A 22,014-nucleotide genomic window follows, 5' to 3' on the forward strand; every position below is an offset into this window, starting at 1 on the left:
GGACGTGAGTCTGAGTGAACTCCGGGACATGGTGATGGACAGGGAGGCCTGGCGTGCTGCGATTCATGGGGTCACAAAGAGTTGGACATGACTGAGCGACTGAACTAAACTGAACATTACTATACTTCAAGCTACATTATCTATTTAAGCCTGAAAGTACCTCTCTGAGGTAGACTGCTTTCCCATTTTTATTCCCATTTTGCAGATGAGAAAATGGATGCAGAGACGGTATGATTTGCCCAACTGCATACTAGATTCCCAGCTGACCTTCCTTACTCAACTCAGTTTAAGAAATTTGACAGGTATTTATTAAGCACTGCTATGGTTTTTTTAGTAGTCATGTATGGATGTGAGATTTGGACCATTAAGAAAGCTTAATGGAAGCTTTGAAGCTTCCATTTCAAAGATCTCTTTGGGAAAAAAAAAAACAAAGATCTCTTTGGCGCATGGAAGAATTGATGCTTTTAATTGTGTTGGAGAAGACTCTTGAGAGTCCCTTGGGCTGCAAGGAGATCAAAACAGTAAATCCTGAAGGAAACCAGTTCTGAATATTCATTGGAAGGCTCGATGCTGAAGCTGAAGCTCCAAAACTGTGGCCACCTGATGTGAAAAACTGACTCACTGGAAAAGACCCTGATGCTGGGAAAGATTGAAGGCAGGAAGAGAAGGGGACGCCAGAAGATGAGATAGTTGGATGGCATCATCAACTCAATGGACATGAGTTTGAGCAAGCTCTGGGAGATGATGAAGGACAGGGAAGCCTGGCAGGATGCAGTCCACGGGGTTGCAAAGAGTTGGACACAACTGAGCAATTGAACTGACTGACTAACTATTAAGCACTGCAGTGATGGGGAAGAGATCTCATATCTGTGCCTATCAATCAATCAATCAACACTTATGGGTAGAATAAGAAGTATTGACTGTGTTCTTACTGGAGTACTTTGAGAGATTTAAAAAAGATATACAAGACCTGTTGCTTTCAAGGAGTCTGCCGCCTCACTGAAAAAGATAAAACTAACACAACAAATAAAAACAAACAATAAAAGACAATATATAATTAAGTTCTAAACTCTGTTCATTTCAGTTCAGTTGCTCAGTCGTGTCAAACTCTGCAACCCCATGGACTGCAGCACACCAGGCTTGCCTGTCTATCATCAACTCCCTGTTGTCCCCTTCTCCTCCCACCCTCAATCTTTCCCAGAATCAGGGTCTTTTCCAATGAGTCAGTCTTCACATCAGGTGGCCAAAGTATTGGAGTTTCAGCTTCAGCATCAGTCCTTCCAATGAACACCCAGGACTGATCTCCTTTAGGATGGACTGCTTGGATCTCCTTGCTGTCCAAGGGACTCTCAAGAGTCTTCTCCAAACCCACAGTTCAAAAGCATCAGTTCTTTGGCACTCAGCTTTCTTTAGAGTCCAACTCTCACATCCATACACGACTACTGGAAAAACCAAAGCTTTGATTAGACCGACCTTTGTTGGCAAAGTAATGTCTCTGCTTTTTAATAGGCTGCCTAGGTTGGTCATAACTTTTCTTCCACGGAACAAGAGTCTTTTAATTTCATGGGTGCACTCATCATCTGTAGTGATTTTGGAGCCAAGAAAAATAAAGTCTGTCACTGTTTCCATTGTTTCTGCATCTATTTGCCATGAAGTGATGGGACCAGATGCCATGAACTTAGTTTTCTGAATGTTGAGTTTTCAGCCAACTTTTTCACTCTCCTCTTTTACTTTCATCAAGAAGCTCTTTAGTTCTTCACTTTCTTTGCTTTCTGCCATAAGAGAGGTGTCATCTGCATATTTAAGGTTATTGATATTTCTCCTGGCAATCTTGATACCTGCTTGTGGTTCATCCGGTCCAGCATTTCTCATGACATATTCTGCATATAAGTTAAATAAGCAGGATGACAATACACAGCTTTGACATACTCCTTTCCCGATTTGGAACCAGTCTGCTGTTCCATGTCCAGTTCTAACTGTTGCCTCCTGACCTGCATACAGATTTCTCAGAAGGCAGGTAAGGTGGTCTGGTATTCCCATCTCTTTCAGAATTTTCCACAGTTTATTGTGATCCACACAGTCAAAGGCTTTGGCATAGTCAATAAAGCAGAAGTAGATATTTTTCTGGAACTCTCTTGCTTTTTTGATGATCCAGAGGATGTTGGCAATTTGATCTCTGGTTCCTCTGCCTTTTCTAAATCCAGCTTGAATATCTGGAAGTTCACGGTTCACATACTGTTGAAGCCTGTCTTGGAGAATTTTGAGCATTACTCTGCTAGTGTGTGAGATGTGTGCAATTGTGCAGTAGTTTGAGCATTCTTTGGCTTTGCCTTTCTTAGGGATTGGAATGAAAAATGAACTTGTCCAGTCCTGTGGCCATTGCTGAGTTTTCCAGATTTGCTGGCATATTGAGTGCAGCACTTTCACAGCATCATCTTTCAGGATTTGAAATAGCTCAACTGGAATTCCATCACCTCCACTAGCTTTGTTCGTACTGATGCTTCCTAAGGCCCACTTGACTTCGCATTCTAGGAGGTCTGGTTCTAGGCAAGTGATCACACCATCGTGGTTATCTGGGTCATGAAGATCTTTTTTGTATAGTTCTGTGTATTCTTGCCACCTCTTCTTAATAGCTTTTGCTGAACTGTGTACCCCTGTGCTAAGTGCTGTGGGAGTTTAGAGAAGAGAGGAACATCTATGAGCCAGAGCTCAGCCGGGATGTCTTGAGAAGGGGGCTTGGGATGGTTGTTGATTAATGGGTGGGGCTGGGTAGGTGAAAGGTCAGGACTGGGAGGGAGGAACCCTAGTGACTGGTGCCAAGTAAGTGAGGAGTGAGGGACACAGGCTGGGGGCAGGAGGGATGGGCAGCCTCTGATGCGCTGCGACCAGACTCCATGAAGGATGAGAGGCACAGCCAGAAGTGACCTGACAGCAGCAACATTTTAACCCAGCACAAAGGAAGAAAAAAAATGGCATTTTTAAAATGTTTTAATATCTAAGGAATGCCAAGTACTGTTCATTATTTCTACAAGTTTTTTGAATAGAAGAAATAGTTACCAAACTTCAAATGAACACAGAAAATGTAGAAACTAGAAACATTTATATCCCTTTAAGGCTGATGCTAAACAAGAATATTTTAGAAGAGAATTTCTTTATCCTTTTGGCAGTTCTAAGCTTACACACTGGTTTTGGCTCCATCAATGGCCAGAAAAGTCAGAATGATAAGCTATTCGTGAATATCCAAGAGTTGGTCTTTAAGTTATGTAATTTTTTTTCCTTTCAATCCAGCATCAGTGCCTTTCATGAAGATGACAGCTTAAACTCAGAACAAGGCTCTGGTTACCTACAGGGAAAGTGTGAAAAGCTAAAGTTACTCAGTCGTGTCCTCTTTGCTACCCCATGGACTATACAGTCCATGGAATTCTCTAGGCCAGAATACTGGAGTGGGGAGCCTTCCCCTTCTCCAGGGGATCTTCCCAACCCAGGGATCGCACCCAGGTTTCCTGCATTGCAGGCGGATTCTTTCCCAGCTGAGCCACAAGGGAAAGGGTTTTCTAAGGAAGGGTTTTCTAAAGCAGGGGTAGAACCAGTTACCTGGTTTGGTATGGCTCATAAGCTAAAAATGGATTTTACTTTTGTTTTGATGCTTGAAAAAAAATCAGTGCTTTCTGGGCACTGACTAACATTTCAGGACATGAAAATTATATGGAATTCATATTTTAGTGTCTGTAAGGAAAGTTTGATTGGAACACAGCCGCCCATTCATTTATGTGTTTATGATTGTTTTTGCACTACAATGGCAGAGTTGTGATGTCACCTAAAATATTTACTCTCTGGCCCTTTACAGAAAAATATTTGCTGGCTTCTGTTAAGTCTATGAAGACCTAATATTTACTTATTGTTGTTGTTTAGTCCCCGTTGTTGTTGCTGTAGTTGCTCAGTTGTGTCCGACCCTTTGCGACCTCATGGACTGTAGCCCACCAGGTCCTCTGTCCATGAGATTTCCCAGGCAAGAATACTGGAGTGTCTGGACATGCAAAAAAAAACAATAGAATACTGGAGTGGGTTGCCATTTCCTTCTTCAGGAGATCTTCTCGACCCAGGGATCGAACCTGCATCTCCTGCATTGAAGGCAGATTCTGTACTGCTGAGCCACAATGGAAGCCCAATATTTACCTATACCTACAGATGGCACACTTCCCTTGTGGCTCAGCTGGTAAAGAATCTGCCTGCAATGTGGGAGACCTGGGTTCGATCCCTAGGTTGGGAAGATCCCCTGGAGAAGGGAAAGCCTACCCACTCCAGTATTCTGGCCTGAAGAATTCCATGAACTGTATAGACCATGGGGTCGCAAAGAGTCGGACACAACTGAGTGACTTTCACTTTCACAGGTGGTGCAAGTGGTAAAGAACCCACCTGCCAATGCAGGAGACATAAGAGAAGTGGGTTCAGTCCCTGGTTGGGAAGATCCCCTGGAGGAAGGTATTCTTGTCTGGAGAATCCCGTGGACAGAGGAACCTGGTGGGCCACAGTCCATGGGGTTGCAAAGAGTTGGACATGACTAAAGTGACTTAGCACACAAGCACAGCCAATTTACGGGTCACCTGGGAAGAGGTGGTAGGGAGTATTCTATTTGGCTTCTCTGAGCTTCAGAATTTTCTTGAGTTATATTGAGATACTTTAGATTATATCTCAAAGATGGCTGAACGTTAAAAAAATGCTTATTGAAGGATTGACCAATGTAAACACTAAGTAATCACTTGTTTGGCTGATTTGTTTAACTTCTTTTTTTCTAGAAGTAAAGAAAGGTATATCTTTAACAGTGTGAGAGAGAATCCTATTCCCCTGGCCACATTTTATCATGAGAAAATTTCCTCTCTACTTACTCCCTAGGAGGGAGTATTGATGAAGTAACATTGGTGCTCCTTCCACCTCCTCTCATTTACTTTTATCAAGGAAGAAGTAATAGAAGGGAGAAGAAATGGATCATTCCCAGTTCCAACAGTGTGCCCATTTCTGTCTCTATCTGTGTGTATCTCTCTCTCTCTTTCTTGCTACTGCTCTGACTCTGGCTCTCTCAAGCTCTCTCTCAACCTCTCTCCACCACCACCACCTCTTAATAGTGCTGCCCTCAGAGCAGATGCCACTCTATCCTGATTCCACATGTCAAGCACACCTAGTTTGGAGCCACCTGCTGTTCTCACTTGAAAGATTTGATGGGATATAAACAACTAAGTCCCACTGTACAGCCCAGGAAACTATATTCAATATCCCATGATAACCCATAATGGAAAAGAATATGAAAAATAATGTGTATATATATGTGTAACTGAGTCACTTTGTTGTACAGCAGAAATTAACACAACATTGTAAGTCAACTATACTTCCTTTTAAAAAAGAAAGACTTGATGGGAAAAGATAGCAATTTCCTTGCAGCTTGCTATGTGAGGGTCTGTTTTATAGACACTCTGAGGTAGGGAAGGAAGCAGGTAGGGAGAGTAAGAAGAAGCCTGATTGTGGCCACAAACACAATCTGAATCTCCAATCCAACTCCAGCAACAATGAAGCTGATGTGGGCCACGTGGACCTCACCTAATTCTTTCTACACTCCCAGAGAAAGACAGGGTTGAAGTACTTGGACCCCTCTACGCCCTACAAAGCACTAATGATGATGGAATCTTACAAGTTACTATATCCCATAAAACCAGTTTTGAATATCAGTGAAATATCCTGTATGCACTCGTCTGTGTGTGTGTATGTGTACGTGTGTGTGTGTATGAGTACTGTGCCCTCTTTCTTCCTATATCAACTCCATCCTGTGAAAGGAAAACTTGACACACTGAGACAGTGGCTCTTCTCAAGCAACCAACAAATTGTTCTCAGCAGCCATGCTAGCCTCTCATGTAAGGTATCAGACAGTTCACCTCTCGATGGATTAAGCTTTTGGGAGCCCTGGGAATGGCCAAGTCGCTGAGCAGAAATGCTAAAAAAAAAAAAAAAAACCCTGTGCACTGTAAAGTCCAACAGCTTTGTCACACAAACTGGACCCAACAGTTAGCACTCCTCGTTAACAATAGCAAGCTGTCTAACCTTGGGAAAGCGGCTTCCGGCTTTGTTTCCCTGAACAGGATTTTGGATAATTATCCTAGCCATATATTTTCATTGCGCTTTTTAAAATTACCCATAAAACCCAAATAGACTGTTGTAGCTTTTTTCTATATTTAAAGGAATAAGAAAAAAAAATCTTACTTTATTCAGAACTTTAGTCATCACAGATTTGAGCAAGGGTTATTATTGATAATAAATTGATAGAATTCTGGAAATCAAATTTTGAGAAGCTATTTGTGTTTCTTAAAAATGGAGGATTCACTAAAGGAGTCAGGGTAGGCTAACTACTGAAACAACCTGGAAAATCTCAGTGGGTTAACATAATCATGTTTTGTTTCTTGCTCATGTCACAGTCCAACAAGAGTCAGTGAAGGCGAGGTGATTCTCTTCATGTTCATCAGGGACACTATCAGTAACTCCTCCATCCCCTGGGACCTCAAAGTCGGTCACTAGATGCTCTGCATCTGGGAGAAATAAAAAGAAAGAGAAAAGGGGCTCAGCAGAGCTGGAGCAAGAGAAAAAACATGGAAGGCTGCTTGCCAAGAGGGCTTAAAAGGCCAGGGCCAGAGGTGGCACAAATCCCTTCTCCCTGCTGTCTACTGGTTAGAGCTAAGTCACATGGCTATACTAAGGTGCAAGGGAGTCTGGGAAATGTAGTCAAGCTGTGTACTAGGAAGGTGAAAGGGTTTGGATAACATCTAGGCAGACTCAATCATGTAAAAATGTCAGACCTATTGTAGAAACTGTTGCTTTACTGCTAAGATTCCTCCCACCAGGCAATGCACCAGTGAGTGTTGTCTTGTGATGGCTCACAGCTGCTCCCTTCTTTGGAGACTTGTCCTCAATCAACCTGGAGCTGCTTCAGGTCAGTTACACATCCACACCCCTTATGGAGCAGCCCACCACCAATCGCTGACTGACAGGGAGTAGAAAAGGCCAGCCCCTTGCCTCAGGGGGAGACCAGCTTTGTGGTACAAATCATACTCCAAAGAGCCCTGTGGGATCAAGTAAGTCTCCAACTGAGATTGCTTTCTTGCTTAGTGCCTTCTCTAGCCCCATTTTGATACCTTCAGTCTCCTTCTGCCTCTGTGAAGCACTTATATAAGAATCCTCATCTCAGTCTCTGTTCCCAGAGAACCCAACCTGAGTCAGAATTTTACACCAGAGACTAATACTACTCACATCCTTCCATCCTAAGTTGCTTCAGTCATGTCCAGCTCTTTGCAACTTCATGGATCATAGCCCACCACGTTCCTCTGTCCATGGGATTCTCCAGGCAAGAATACTGGAGTGGGTTGTCATTTCCATCTCAAAATACTACCCACATCTCATAGAAAAATCATGGGCAAGTAACTGTAACTATCTAAGTGCTATCAGTAGAATATATATAGTCCTATACTCCATAACAGCTTCTTCAGGTGGTTCAGTGGCAAACAATCTGCCTGCCAAGCAGAAGACACCGATTCAATCCCTAGGTCAGGAAGATCCACTGGAGAAGGAAATGGCAATCCACTCAAGTATTCTTGCCTGGAGAATTTCATGGACAGAGGAGCCTGGCGGGCCACAGTCCATGGGGTCACAAAAGAGTCAGACACAAGTTAGTGACTAAACAACAACATCCTCAATAAACAAAGACTGCTTTCCCAGCACTACAAACAGAATATTTTTATGGTAAATATTGATTGTGGCCTCATTCTTCATTTTTGTTTCCTGCCCTTTCTACTTTAACCAAGTTGATGTGGCCACTGGGGCATCTAGGATCTGAGTCTCAGTTTTGCAAGGACACAAATGTGTTTATCACATCTTTGGAGGTATCACAGCCCACAGGAGAATGCAGGCACATAAATCACGATTACAGTTAACTGATTTATGTCCATAGTGATATCTCGTCTGTAAACCATGTTCCAGGTGCACAAGTTCTCTCTGAAGATAGATAAATTTAAAAAAACAAAACAAAACTGCTTCTCAAATATAGAGCCATAGGAACAAGAGAATTAAATAAGGACAGTGAACCTAAAATACCCTTTTTCACAGTCAAGGATGTTTCCAAGTGGTGTTTTGAAAACTAGGAATACAACTTAATCATCTTGTGCCCAATTAATGATTGATTTAAATCAAGAAAGGAATCAGAATTACCTGGAAAGTTCTAGAAACCACCTGGGAAGTCCTATAATTTTAAATCTTCTAGGGGGGATTTAAACTGTTAAAGCAACTGTTTAAGCTGAGTGGTGGGCGGGAGAGCTGGGGGAGATTATATCAATCTAATTTTTTTTTTTTGGCCATGCCTATGGGATCTTAAGTTCCCTGACCGGGGATGGAACCCATGGCCCCTGCATTGAAAGCACAGTCTTAACCACTGGACCACCAGGGAAGTCCTGCCAATGGATTTAAAAATAAATAAATAAATAAATAAAACAATAACAACAACAAAGCTATTCTTTCTGGAGCTAGATCTTCCCCAGCAAAGCCTTAACAGACGTGTGATTCTTTAGGAAACCACTATCACAACCCTGGAGAAGGAAATGGCTACCTACTCCAGTATTCTTGCCTGAAGAATTTCATGGACAGAGGAGCCTGGTGGGTTCATGGGTCCATAAGGTCATAAACAGTTGGACATGACTGAGCGACTAACACTTTCACTTTTCACTGTCGTTACAGCTCTAGGGATTATTCTTATCATTTGGCTTAAAATATATGTGTATGAGAGCCAAGTGTATGAGAGTTCATCACAGACATAGCATGACCCACTAGGATGGCTATAATCAAAAAGAGAGACAAGAACAAGTGTTGATGAGGGTGCAAAGAAACTGGAACACTCCTCATACACTGCTGGTGGGAATGTAAAATGAAGCAGCAAGTTTTGAAAGCAGTCTGGCAGTTCCTCAAAAAAATTAAACTTAGAGTCAGGAAATGACCCAGCAATTCCACTCTTGAGTACAGACCCAAAAGAAATAAAGACACACATTCATATCAAACTTGTACACAAATGTTCATAAGAGCATGATTCATTCAATCCATAAAGTAGAAATAGCCCAAATATTTACCAACTGATGCATGCAGAAACAAAGACATAAAGTATACTGACACACTCTGCAACATGGATGAACCTGGAAAGCGTTATGCTAAATGAAAAACAAGTGACAGTGTTAGTCGCTCAGTTGTGTTGGACTACTTGTGACTCCATGGACTGTAGCCCACCAGGCTCCTCTGTCCAGAATTCTCCAGGCAAGAATACTGGAGTAGGGAGCCATTCCATTCTCCAGCGGATCTTCCCGACTCAGGAATCAAACCCGGATCTCCAGTATTGCAGGCGGATTCTTTACTGTCTGAGACACCAGAGTAGAAGCCAGACACAGAAGCCACATACTATATGATTCTATTTACATAAAATGTCTAGAATAGCAAATCTGGAGAGACAGGAGTGGTTGCCTAGGGCTAGGTAGGGAGAAAAGAGAAATGGGGAGTGACTACAGGTTTCTTTTTGAGGGGATAAAAATGTTCTGGAATTAGTAGTGATGTCTGCACAACCTTGTGAATGTAGTTAAAACCACTGAATTATACACTTTAAAAGGGTGAGTTCTATGGCATATGAATTATGTCTCAATAAAAAAAAAACATGCTATGTATTTAAATACATAGCATGTTACTTCCACCTGCCTATTATTTCCTTGCAGAGGCAAACGAAGAACAGTGTGTATCGGGGAAGATAACAAAAAATCCTTGCCTCTGCATAAGTCATGCTTGGAATGTAACCCCCAGCCTCTTCCCATCCATGCTGACCCAACAGGAATCAGGAACAGGCGACACTTCACACTGGGTGTTGCCACTCTTTCACCACTTCATTACATTGTATAAATGCCAGGATCATTGTGGACTATGTCAATTAAAAGCAAACATACAGAGTCAGCAGTGAGAACAGTGAATTGAACTGTCTCAAATGGTGCCCTTTCTAAATCTTGCCTCTCACCCTGGCTTAGAGTCCCCAACAGAAGTCTTCAGTGGAGAAAAGCAGTTTAATAACCTAGTCATGTGTCACGTGACACAGTGGGTATGTTTTGGATATGTTTCTAAAACTATATAGACCAGATTTTCATAAGGATAAGTGAAATTTGAACAAATTTAGAACAGGCTTTAAAATAACTCTTATTGGACTTCCCTGGCAGTCCAGTGGTTGAGACTCCATGTTTCCGATGCAGGAGCACAGGTTCAGTCCCCGGTGGGAGCAGCTCCTCATGCCATGAAGTTTGCCATGCCATGCAGCATGGCCAAACAAATAAATAAAGCTTATTATGAGTAATCTTATTAAATTACTTCTACTTCTTTGTTGAGTCATCCTTCATTTTCATATGTCTAGTTTATTTAAAGTACAGGAGACATTAATTTTCTGTTATAGACACATTTATACATAAGCGATTATTTATATCTCTAATTCATTAGAGAAGAGCTTCCTGAACCCAGAAAATGGCTAAGTACATATCTGAAGTAGTAAAGAATTTAAAACTTTCATTTTGTTGACTTTCAAAACCACACATCCAAAACGTACTTCAGTTCAGTTCAGTTCAGTTCAGTTGCTCAGTCACATCCGACTCTTTGTTACCCCATGAATCACCGCACGCCAGGGCTCCCTGTTCATCACCAACTCCCGGAGTTTACTCAAACTCTTGTCCATCGAGTCGGTGATACCATCCAGCCATCTCATCCTCTGTTGTCCCCTTCTCCTCCTGCCCCCAATCCCTCCCAGCATCACGGTCTTTTCCGATGAGTCAACTCTTCGCCTTTGTTGGCAAAGTAATGTCTCTGCTTTTGAATATACTATCCAGGTTGGTCATAACTTTCCTTCCAAGGAGTAAGTGTCTTTTAATTTCATGGCTGCAATCACCATCTGCAGTGATTTTGGAGCCCCCAAAAATAAAGTCTGACACTGTTTCCACTGTATCCCCATCTATTTCCCATGAAGTGATGAGACCAGATGCTATGATCTTAGTTTTCTGAATGTTGAGCTTTAAGCCAACTTTTTCACTCTCCTCTTTCACTTTCATCAAGAGGCTTTTTAGTTCCTCTTCACTTTCTTAGTAAAGTTAATTCTAAGTGGGTTTTGTTGTTTTCTTTTTTCATGTTTTAACTAAGTAAAAATTCTTTCTCAGATTAATTTACATAAAAATGAGACAGTATAAATATTTAAAATAATAACTAAATTTTAAAAATAGTACAGGCATACTATCAAGATATTGTAGGTTTGTTTCCAGGCCACCATAATAAAGCAAATGTTACAAAAAAATATTGCAAAAGCAAGTCACATGAATTATTTGGTTTTCTAGTATATACAAATGTTATGTTTAAACTATACTATAGTCTATTAATTGTGTAATAGCTGTACATACCTGAATTTTAGAAACTGCATTGCTGGCAGTTCCCTGGTTGTCCAGTGGTTGGGACTTGGTGCTTTCACTGCCATGGCCCTGGGCTTGATCCCTGATCAGGAAGCTGAGATCCTGCAAGCTTTGTGACCAAAAACAAACAAACAAACAAACAAAACTGTATTGCTAAAAAATGTTAACCATCATTTGAGCCTTCATTGAGTCACAGTAACATCAAAGATGACTCATCACAAATCACCATAAAAATATAATAATAACAATGAAAAAATTTAAAATATCTCCAGAATTACCAAAATGTTACACAGAGATATGAAAAAAGCAAAACAATAAAAAACAAAAAAGGGTACTTCCCTGGTTGTCCAGTGGTTAAGATTTTGCACTCCCAATGCAGAAGGTACCAGTTCAACCCCTGACTGGGGAACTAAGATCCCACTTGCCACATAGTACAGCCAAACATAAAAACATCAAAACAAACAAAAAACACCAAATAAACAAATAAAAACCCAATACTGTATTGTATACTTGAAAGTTGCTAAGAGAGTACATCTTAAAAGTCCCAACCAGTGGGCTGCTGATAGTTTGGTAAATCATACTGTTGATGCTAATAGTTTTCTCTCCTATTTCCAAAGCATTCTTGTCCCGAACAACCTCTTTGGTCACCCTCTAACAAGCATCCTCCGAGAAGTGTCGGTTGAGCAGAGTCATCACATCACTGGTGGTGCCTGGAGTCCACGAAAGATATCTACACACAGTTCAAGAGTCAGAGGAAAAATGAAACAATTGTGTTTATATACATTTAATAAATCTAAATTTAAGCAAAATATGATTTTCAAAGAAGTTTCGATTATCATTACAACCCTAAAATTCATGCAACTGATATCAATCAGCTAACATCCATTTGCTAAGGGTGCATTTGATCTTTGTCATGATGATTTTTATGTCACTTGCACATTCTTACTTTTATTTGTCCAATTTGCATGTCTCCCTGTAACGGTAGTACTTCATCTTATTCCCAGTTTGGAAAAATGGACCAGCAATCTATTGAAACATAAAAGGAGTTAAGAAAAAGTTATCTAAATACTGAAATGCAGAATAACTTTGTAAATGCAAATAGTGCATAAGAAATTGTCAATATAGAGCTGACTCTGTATTGCTGGGGTAAGAGTATTTGTAAATGTTATGAGCATAAAAAGAACAGGAATAAGAAATAGAATAATTAAATGAAAATTAGGTTTTGTTCCTAGATCCGTGTACTTTACCTGTTTTTAAACTGTCAAATAGTGGCAGGAGCTCACTGGAGCCTTGAATATTTTTCATAAACAGTGCACAATGACCTCTTTGGTAAACTAACTGAGATTTTCCAGAATAAGCTAAAAATTGTGCTTTCCAGGATGCTAAAGGTTCAAGTTGTATTACTGCCAAGAAGTTTGTAAAACCACTCAACAATGTTAATGGAAATGTTATGCTAGGAAGCGAAAAGGAATGGCCTGTTGGCAAAATTCTCTCTTCAAATGATGGTGTTGTGTATCCCCTAATATCAATAGCATTCTGTATCAACAAGCACTTATGATGATGTTTATGTGAATAGATTTTTCTCATTACAGCTGCAATAAACTTTCTCTTGGCCTATCTAACATAGAATAGTAAAAAGTGCTCAGTGTTTTCTTTTGTTTATCTCTGAATGTCCATGTTACAAAAGGTATTTTTCATTTAGGTAAAATTTACTGTGAGAGCTAGTGCTAAGGTAGCACCAGAAAGCGAGCAGCAATGCAGGGCTTTGCTAGGTGTGTCAGATTGGTGGCAAGTGACAGAAAAATAACTGAAAGTGCCTTAAAGGAATTCCCCGGCAGTCCAGTGGCTGGGACTCAGTGCTTTCACTGCCAAGAGTGCAGGTTCCATCCCTGGTCAGGGACTAAGATCCCACAAGCTATGTGATGCAGCCAAAACTGGGGAAAAAAGAAAAAGGGGCCTTAAGCCAGAGAGCATTTAATGGCTCACACAACTTAATTCAGGCACTAAAGTGGTATCATCACAAGCTGTTTTGTCTCCATCTCTTCACTCTGCTCTGTTAGCTTCATTCTCAGACTCCACAGAGTGTCTCAAGTCGTTACTTTGCCAATAGCCCCAACTAACGTCAACTTGAATCTCACTAAGTCTGAGTTACGGTCCCATCCATGAATCCGTTTCTTTGGTCAAAAGAATGCAATGCTTTTATTGGCCACAATGAATGCCTATCCATCCCTGGAACTAGGGATGAATTAGGCTCCAAAGCACAGAGTCTGAGATTCAGAAGGGCTGGTCTTCCAAAGGAAAATCAGGGAATTATACCACAAAAAAGTTGAATAGATGATGGGGAGGGAGGTAATGATAGAACCCAACCATAGTGTGTGAATAAAATGACAGTTTTTTCATGCTGCTTTATTCACTCAGGACAGTCAGATATCAGCAACGTGCCTCTTGATTCAGTGTGGAAGTAATCTGATTAAATTGTTTTTTTCAGTGTGCTCTGAAAAGTGATAAATGGCATGTATAAGATGACTTTTCCATACAGGGGTGCATTAACTAACCAGAAAAAGATGCTCATATAAGCATGAAATGGATAATGTCAGTAAATAACATTTTTGCATATTCCAGTTCTTGCTGCTTTCCAAAGCACAATTCAGTGATGCATTTAATACATTCAATAATCTGAACTTATCACTCAAGATCCAAACCATTGTGATTTCTAATGTTCAACATAAGATACTGGACTTTTTAAAGATCAGACTAAGGAACAAATAGTTGAATCACCAGGACTTTCTCCCTCTCTCCAACTTTGATGAGTTTCTTCATTTGATGGAGAATTGTTGCTGTATTTTGGAGTATATTTTAGAATCACACAGGACTTCCCTGGTGGTCCAGTGATTAAGAACCTACCTGCCAATGTAGAGGACACAGGTTCAATTCCTGGTCTGGGAAGATTCCACATACTGAGGAGCAACTAAGCCCGAGCACCACAACTACTGAGCCCACATGCCTAGAACCCCTGCTCTACAACAAGAGAAGCCACTGAAATGAGAAGCCCGCACATCACAATACAGAGTGGCCCCACCTGCTGCAAGTAGAGAAAGCCTGCACACAGCAAGAAATGCCCAGCACAGCCAAAAATAAATAAATAAAGAGAATTGCATACATTTCCAGTTAAACAAGGCAAACTGACCTCATACATATATTTTGGGTCTCTTTTGAAACCCCATCAGAAACAATGAAAGGAAATTTTTGAAGGCACAAACTCGAAAAGAAACAGATAGCCCTATAGAAGTTGACAGCAGCCAAGATATGACAACAAAATTTTGAGAGCAAGAAAGTGGATGGTCAAGTGGCATATGACATAATGATAGGGACAGAATAAAGGGACAAGTTAGGTGATTAAATAGTTAATCCCACTAGGAGATTGTAAAGTAGAAAAAAAAAATACGAGAGATCCCTGTAAGTTAATGATTACTCAAGAAAGCAGGTTTGCTTAACCACAAAACTGAGTAGGCTTCCTTAGCAACAAAACCATGTAACAGAAGCCCAAGATATGTCCCAAAACAATAAAACAATGATGACATGAGACCCACATCCAGCCCAGTGAGCTCAATGAATTAATGATCCCTAGGACATGCTCTCTGCACATATAAAAATCAGTAATTTGTGGGCCTAGTTTAACCATGTAGAGATAAGAAAACTCCTCTGCACAACCTGGAGGAAGAGCTGATGATGGAAGCATGATGTCTACTCAAGAAAGACAGTCTTCTTCCTTATCTGTCAGAGGGCAGACAGAATGAAAACTAGTGTCACAGAAAGCTTGTCAAACTGATCACATGGACCACAGCCTTGTCTAACTCAATGAAACTATGAGCCATGCCCTGTTCAGTTCAGTCCCTGAGTCGTGTCTGACTCTTTGTGATCCCATGGACTGCAGCACACCAGGGTCCCTGTTCATCTCCAACTCCTGGAACTTGCTCAAAGTCATGTACATCGAGGCGGTGATGCCATCCAACTATCTCATTCTCTGCTGTCCCCTTCTCCTCAAGCCTTCGGATCTTTCCCAGCAGCTGGGTCATCTCCACTGAGTCAGTTCTTCGCATCAGGTGGCCAAAGTAGGTAGCCAAATGTTGAGTTTTAAGCCAACTTTTTGACTCTCCTCTTTCACTTTCATCAAGAGGCTCTTTAGTTCTTTGCTTTCTGCCATAAGGGTGGTGTCATCTGCATATCTGAGGTTATTGATGTTTCTCCCGGTAATCTTGATTGCAGCCTGTGCTTCATCCAGCATGGCATTTTGCATGATGTAGTCTGCATAAAAGTTAAATAAGCAGGGTGACAATATGCAGCCCCGAGGTTCTCCTTTCCCACTTTGGAACCAGTCTGTTGTTCCATGTCCGGTTCTAACCATTGCTTCTTGACCAACATACAGATTTCTCTGGGGGCACATCAGGTTGATTGGTCAGTAAGATTGATTGGTCTTTGGTCAGTAAAGTTCTCATAATCGTGAATGGGTTTTTGGGAGATGTTTCTGGTGCTGGGAAAGATGGAAGACAGGAGGAGACAGGGACGACTTTGGGTAAAACGATTAGCTAGCGTCACCGACTCGGTGGACATGAGTTTGAGCATGCCCGGGGAGTTAGTGACGTATAGGAAAGCTGGTCGGACAGAACTGCGCAAATGAACTGGATGATTTTCACGACCCAGCGATGGATCCGGGCCCTCCTATTTTGGCAGTCACTTTTTTTTTTTTTAATATGGTGATTTGAGTCACCCTGATGGCCTAGACATAAAGAGTCCATTTACGAAGTGGGAGACCCAGATTCGCTCCCGGGGAAGCATCTCCTGGAGAAGGGAATGGCTACCCACTACGGTATTCTTGCCTGGAGAATTCCATGGACAGAGGAGCCTGGAGGGCTACAGTCCATGGGGTCGCAAATAGTCTGAGCACGACTGAGTGCGTTCGGCACTCTATTTCATTCGACATTATAGTGAACCTTCTCTTTGTCAAATGCAGCGCCCCTGTATCATTATCTTAGGCCATCAAGAAAAGCCTTATTGAAACGAAATCAGACCCAGAGTGTCGAGGAGGAGAAAACATGGAGTCAGGGGCCTGGGACCAAGGGACTGGAAGCTGGCTTCATGGGAGCTGGGGCGGGGAGAGGTGTGAATCTCGGGGGCGGGGCCTCAGACTTTATTTGCATAACCAGCATGCACTGCGCACAATGTAGTTTCTATTTATTATTTCCATTATCATAATTTTATTTAAAGTGTAGTATTTCGAAGAATGAGCCTTCGTCCACTTCCATGAAAAGACCTGCAAACTCTTGACCCGGACAGACCCTTGACGGTCCTCATCCTCACTGTATTAGAAGTGCCCGTTACATAATCAGTATGTTCACAGGCTCCTTGGTGTATTTAGCCTTAACCTTACCCTGGCTTCTACTCGGCATGAGTCCTTGGTATTTTACCGAGAATTCGGCCGGGTAGGTCAAGTAAGGGTAACGGGAGCTCTCCTAATACTTGGAGGCCTTGTCTTAAACAAGGCTAATACGGTTGTGTGAGAAATAGAATTTAAAAGGTGAGTCCGTTATTCTACACCTGTAGCAGGTAGAATTTTTATGTGTGTTTATCTAGGGAAACCGTATTCTTAATTTTTAGTCAGTAACATTTTCCTAATGCTGAACGGGTTTTCCTCGAGCTTTTTTGTGTTTTGATTCTCGGAAAGATTGAAGACAGGAGGAGAAAGGGACGACGCTGACTCATTGTAGAGCACTCACCTTCTCGGTGGACATGGGTTTGAACAAGCCCCAAGAGAGCTGTTTGGAGATGACTGAACGAAGGAACTGGACAATTTTTACGACCCAGGGATGGAACCAGCTCCTCCTATATTGGTAGACAGCTTTTTTTTTTTTTTTTTTTTTTTTTAGTGATTAGAGTCACCCTGGGGGCTTAGACAGTGAAGACTGTGCTTACAATGTGGGAGACGGAGGCTCACTCCTGGGGAAGAATCTCCTGGAGAAGGGGATGGCTACCCACTACAGTATTCTTGCCTGGAGAATTCCATGGACAGAGGAGCATGGAGGGCTACAGTCCATGGGGTCGCAAATAGTTTGGCACGACTGTGCACTCAGGGAACTCTGTTTCATTTGACATTATAGTGAACCTTTTCTGTGTCAAATGCAGCACTCCCGTATCGTTTTTTTAAGCCATCGAGAAAATCCTTTATTTGAAAGAAATCAGACGGAGAGCATCGAGGAGAAGACATGGAGTCAGGGGCTTGGCATCAAGGGACTGGAAGCAGGCTTTGTGGGAGCTGGGGTGGCAAAGGCGCGAATCTCGGGGGTAGGGACTCAGCGTTTATTTGCATAACCAGAATGAACTGCATGCAATATGTTCAATTTATTATTTGACTTTATCGTAGATTTCCTTTAAACATAATATTTCAAAGAATGAGCCTTTGTCCACTAATGTGAAGAGATCTGCTACAACCCCTTCACCGGGACTTACCCTTTTTTTGCTTCTCATCCTCACTGAATTAGGTGTAACCTTCCCCTCATCAGTACGTGCCCAGGCACGGTTGGGTATCCGTCCTCCATTTCTTGCTGCTGCTTGAGCTTAAACTCTAGTGCTGCCGTGCAGACTAAGTCAAGTAGGACCAAGAAAGAAAGAAGTTTTACATTAGCCAACGGTTTTTGGAGGTCTTATGAGCTTAAACAAGACCGATATTCTTGAGTAGAAAAGTAGAATTTGGAAAATAAGTGATTTCGGGCAATTTGTTTAGATTCTTGAAGCTTTCTGTGTTTACCATTTCAGATTGTGGGTTTGGTGTTTGGTGAGTTCAAAGTGAAAGTCCTTAGTCGTGTCCGACTTTTTGTGACTCCATGTACTAGGCAGTCCATGGAATTTTCCAGGCCAGACTACTAGAGTGGTTAGCCCTCCCCTTGTCCTGGGATCTTCCCAACCCAGGGATGGAGCCCAGGTCTCCCGCATTGTAGGCGAATTTTTTTTCCAGCTGAGACACAAGGGAAGCCCAATATCCATAAAACCACAATGGGGTTTTTCAAGCGAAGACAGGATGGCCGATTGGTAATGGCTGAGCAAATAAACTAGCCAGATTTTTCGCTCCAACATGGACGGAACCCGGGCCTCGGATATTGGCAGATAGGTTTTTTTTTTTTTTTTCCTTCTTTTGCTGATTAGAGTTTCCCTGGTGATTTAGAGAGCCTGCTTTCAATGCGGTAGACCCGGGCTCAGTTCCTGGGGAAGGTTCTCCTGGAGAAGGGAATGGTCTGGCTCTGGTCAGACACGACTGAGTGACTTTCAGAGAGAGAGCCACCTGGGAAAAGGAGAACTCTTTTTAGGTGATCCCACGTTTCTGTCACAGGTGTAATTGTCTTTTGGGCTGTGCTTTGTTTTCTGTAGTGTCAGTCACTCAGTCCTGTGGGACTGTTAGCCACCCTATGGACTATAACCTGCCAGGCTCCTCTGTCCGTGGAATTCTCCAGGCCAGAATACTGCAGTGAGTTTCCATTCCCTTCTCCAGGGACTCTTCCCGACCCAGAGATCAAACCCGAGTGTCCTGCATTGTGGGCGAATTGTTTACCATGTGAGCCACCATTGTTTTTTTCTAATCCACAGTTATTACTACTGGATTTAATGGTAGTCCACTTTCATATTTGCATTATTCATATAGGCTCATTTTCTTGGTTCATAAACTTATGGAGGTAGGTAGTAAACCTATGTAGGTAGATGTGTTCGTTCTGTTCTCACCCTTCCCACCCCAGGATGTAATATTTGTAAAAATCCATAGAAGGTCTCAGGCTTCACTGGTAGCACAGCTGGTAAAGAATCCACCTTCCATGCAGGAGACCTGGGTTCGATTCCTGGATCAGGAAGATCCTGTGGAGAAGAGAACGGCCACCCATTCCAGTATTCTGGCCTGGAGAATTCCATGCAGTGTATAGTTCATGGGAGTCATTTTAGACTCCCTATGAGCATTGCTGATCAATGTGTATATTTAACTTTTCATTTATGTAATGCCAATTTTTGCTTTTTCTCCAAAGACTGTACCAGTGCACACTCAACGGAACTGTATCAACATTTCGCTGTTTCACATGCCCAGCACTCTTGTTGTTTTCAGGCTTTTAGAATTTTTGAGTGCCTGGGACGTGTGCAATCTATCATTTAAAGTATTTGCATATAATTTCACTGTTTGGAGGAGCCATCACTTGTTCAAATCAAAATTCTGGTGTAGGGCGTGTAGATAGTTTCCAATTTTTCTATTTTATACTCGAAGCAGTGGTTGTCCAATTACTTCCTTGAGACAAATTCCAAGAGTGAAAATGCTGGACTAAATGTTCCACACATTGAAATTTTTGATCCATATTACCCACCTGTCACCTGGAAAGATTTTACAATTTTACATTCTTATCTGCAGTATTTGCATATCTTTTACTCCCAAATGCGTTTCAAAACCAACTTTAAAAATATATATATATGCTTTGTATATACTTAATATTTTCATTTGTTTTTAAAAAATAAATTTATTTATTTTTAAAATTTATTTTTTAACTGAAGGATAATTGCTTTCAGAATTTAATTTTAAAGGCCAAGTGACACGAGGCCCTCAGAAGAGCAAAAGCCAGAAATGCTTTTTCCTATCCCAGTTCCCACTTCCCAGAAACAACCATTTAAAATCGTTAGCAGTTTCATCTGTTTGCTTCTATAACTCATAGTATGCTTATGCTGCTCTTTCTTCGTTTTGTTCTAAACTGTAGCAGACAGGCTAGATGCCCACTCTGATATCAAATTTTCCTCAACCTTCAGAGATAGCTTAGAATTCCTGAGCCTTTCCAGGGTTCTGAAGCATTAAAGTGTCCTTGTCCCCACTTGGCTGCTGTTACCTGCTCTCCTGTTTTGTCAATAACAACATATCTTTTCTTTTGATTCCTTTACTGTCATTTAGTGGGGTTTTGTGGACAGAGTAGAGATAAATGGATATATTTAATCTGCCATATTCAACCTGAAATCTGAAGATACTGTAGATTTTATCATTATTATTATTATTATTATTATTATCATCATTATTTGGCCATGCTATAGGGTTTGGGAGACCTTAGTACCCTGTTCATGGATTGAGCCTCTGCCCCTGCAGTGGAGTCCCAACTACTGCACCGGGAATTCCCGTTACTTTTAGAAAATTTTGTAAAACTTTGAAAACAATTAGAGTAGTATCTATGTTAGAAAGGCCTCTCTGAAAATCGGTTAACACTTGGGACAGGGATGGACCTTAAGAAACATGGAATCAGCTGAGCGCCCCCTACTGGAATATCTTGCCCAAAGAAGTCTGACTTTCCCTGCTCTGTTCAGGGCCCAATGCTTCACAATTGTGGCGGTCCACCAAAGGAGTCGGGGAGATTCTAAAAATCTTATGCCCAGGACTCCACCCTGGGTCAATTAAATTTTTCTCTCTGTGTGTGGGGATTGGGCATCAGCATTTTTAAAGCTCTTAAGTGGTTCTGGACTGCAGAGTCAGTGTTCTCGGCTAAGCAGCTCACTGGTTTAGCCCATTTATAACAGCATGGTAATATTAATAAATGCTATAAAATATTGTAGTTTAACAACTGAAATCATAAATGGCTTTATCTAAACAAATCCCTCAGTGTGAAGATCACATAATCAAAGTAATTTGTGAGAAATGCATAACTGCATGAAGTTAAAGCTTCATGAATATACATGTCATGTGCCATGACTTACTAGTCTTCCAAGCGTCTTTGGGGCACTGTAACATGCATTTTGTCATTTTATTTTCTTCTTATCAACATAGTTGGATACTTTCATAAACTATTCATTCATTAAAGTAGTCTTCTTCCAATGAAAATAATTGATTATATTAACTATATCAAAATTTCTACCACATATTTTTTAAAACTCAAAAATAATTTGTTAAAATTGAATCCACCTGATTTCAGGGTTGAAAAATGTGTATCTTTACTTGAAATGGTAAGAAAATCTACCAGAAAGAGCAACCGACCAAATAATTCACAGTATAGAAGCACATGCAGAGTCCTATTTTTTAACGCCTAAAGCAGTCAAGAAGGCAAGTAAAAAACTGCAGGTTGGATATAATCTTAAGTTTTCTTTTGGTAAATTTAAAAAACATTTTGTGAATCCTATTCATAATATTATTTTTTAATGCTCAAAATTGTAAAAAATATGAAACGCTTTTTCGAATTTGTGTGTCATCCTTGCACAGGGGCCGTGCTAATCTCTGTATCATTAGAGTTTTAGTATATGTGCTATTGGAGCTTCTGGCACTGTAACCAGAGAAGGCAATGGCACCCCACTCCGGTACTCTTGCCTGGAAAATCCCATGGACAGGGGGCCTGGTGGGTTGCAGTCCATGGAGTAGTGAAGAGTCAGACACGACTGAGCGACTTCACTTTCACTTTCCACTTTCATGCATTGGAGAAGAAAATGGCAACCCACTCCAGTGTCCTTGCCTGGAGGATCCCAGGGA

The 22,014-nt window shown here is 41.4% G+C and overlaps 1 non-coding gene across 1 annotated transcript; it reads right to left on the reverse strand.

Annotated features, from left to right (window-relative positions):
* Positions 1–21,704: 21,704 nt before the first annotated feature.
* Positions 21,705–21,812, reverse strand: LOC138072049 (U6 spliceosomal RNA). The gene has a single exon (XR_011144205.1). It is a non-coding gene; the product is annotated as a U6 spliceosomal RNA (small nuclear RNA).
* Positions 21,813–22,014: the final 202 nt, after the last annotated feature.

The sequence above is a fragment of the Capricornis sumatraensis genome, chromosome X (assembly GCF_032405125.1).
Source record: "Capricornis sumatraensis isolate serow.1 chromosome X, serow.2, whole genome shotgun sequence".
NCBI lineage: Eukaryota > Metazoa > Chordata > Mammalia > Artiodactyla > Bovidae > Capricornis > Capricornis sumatraensis.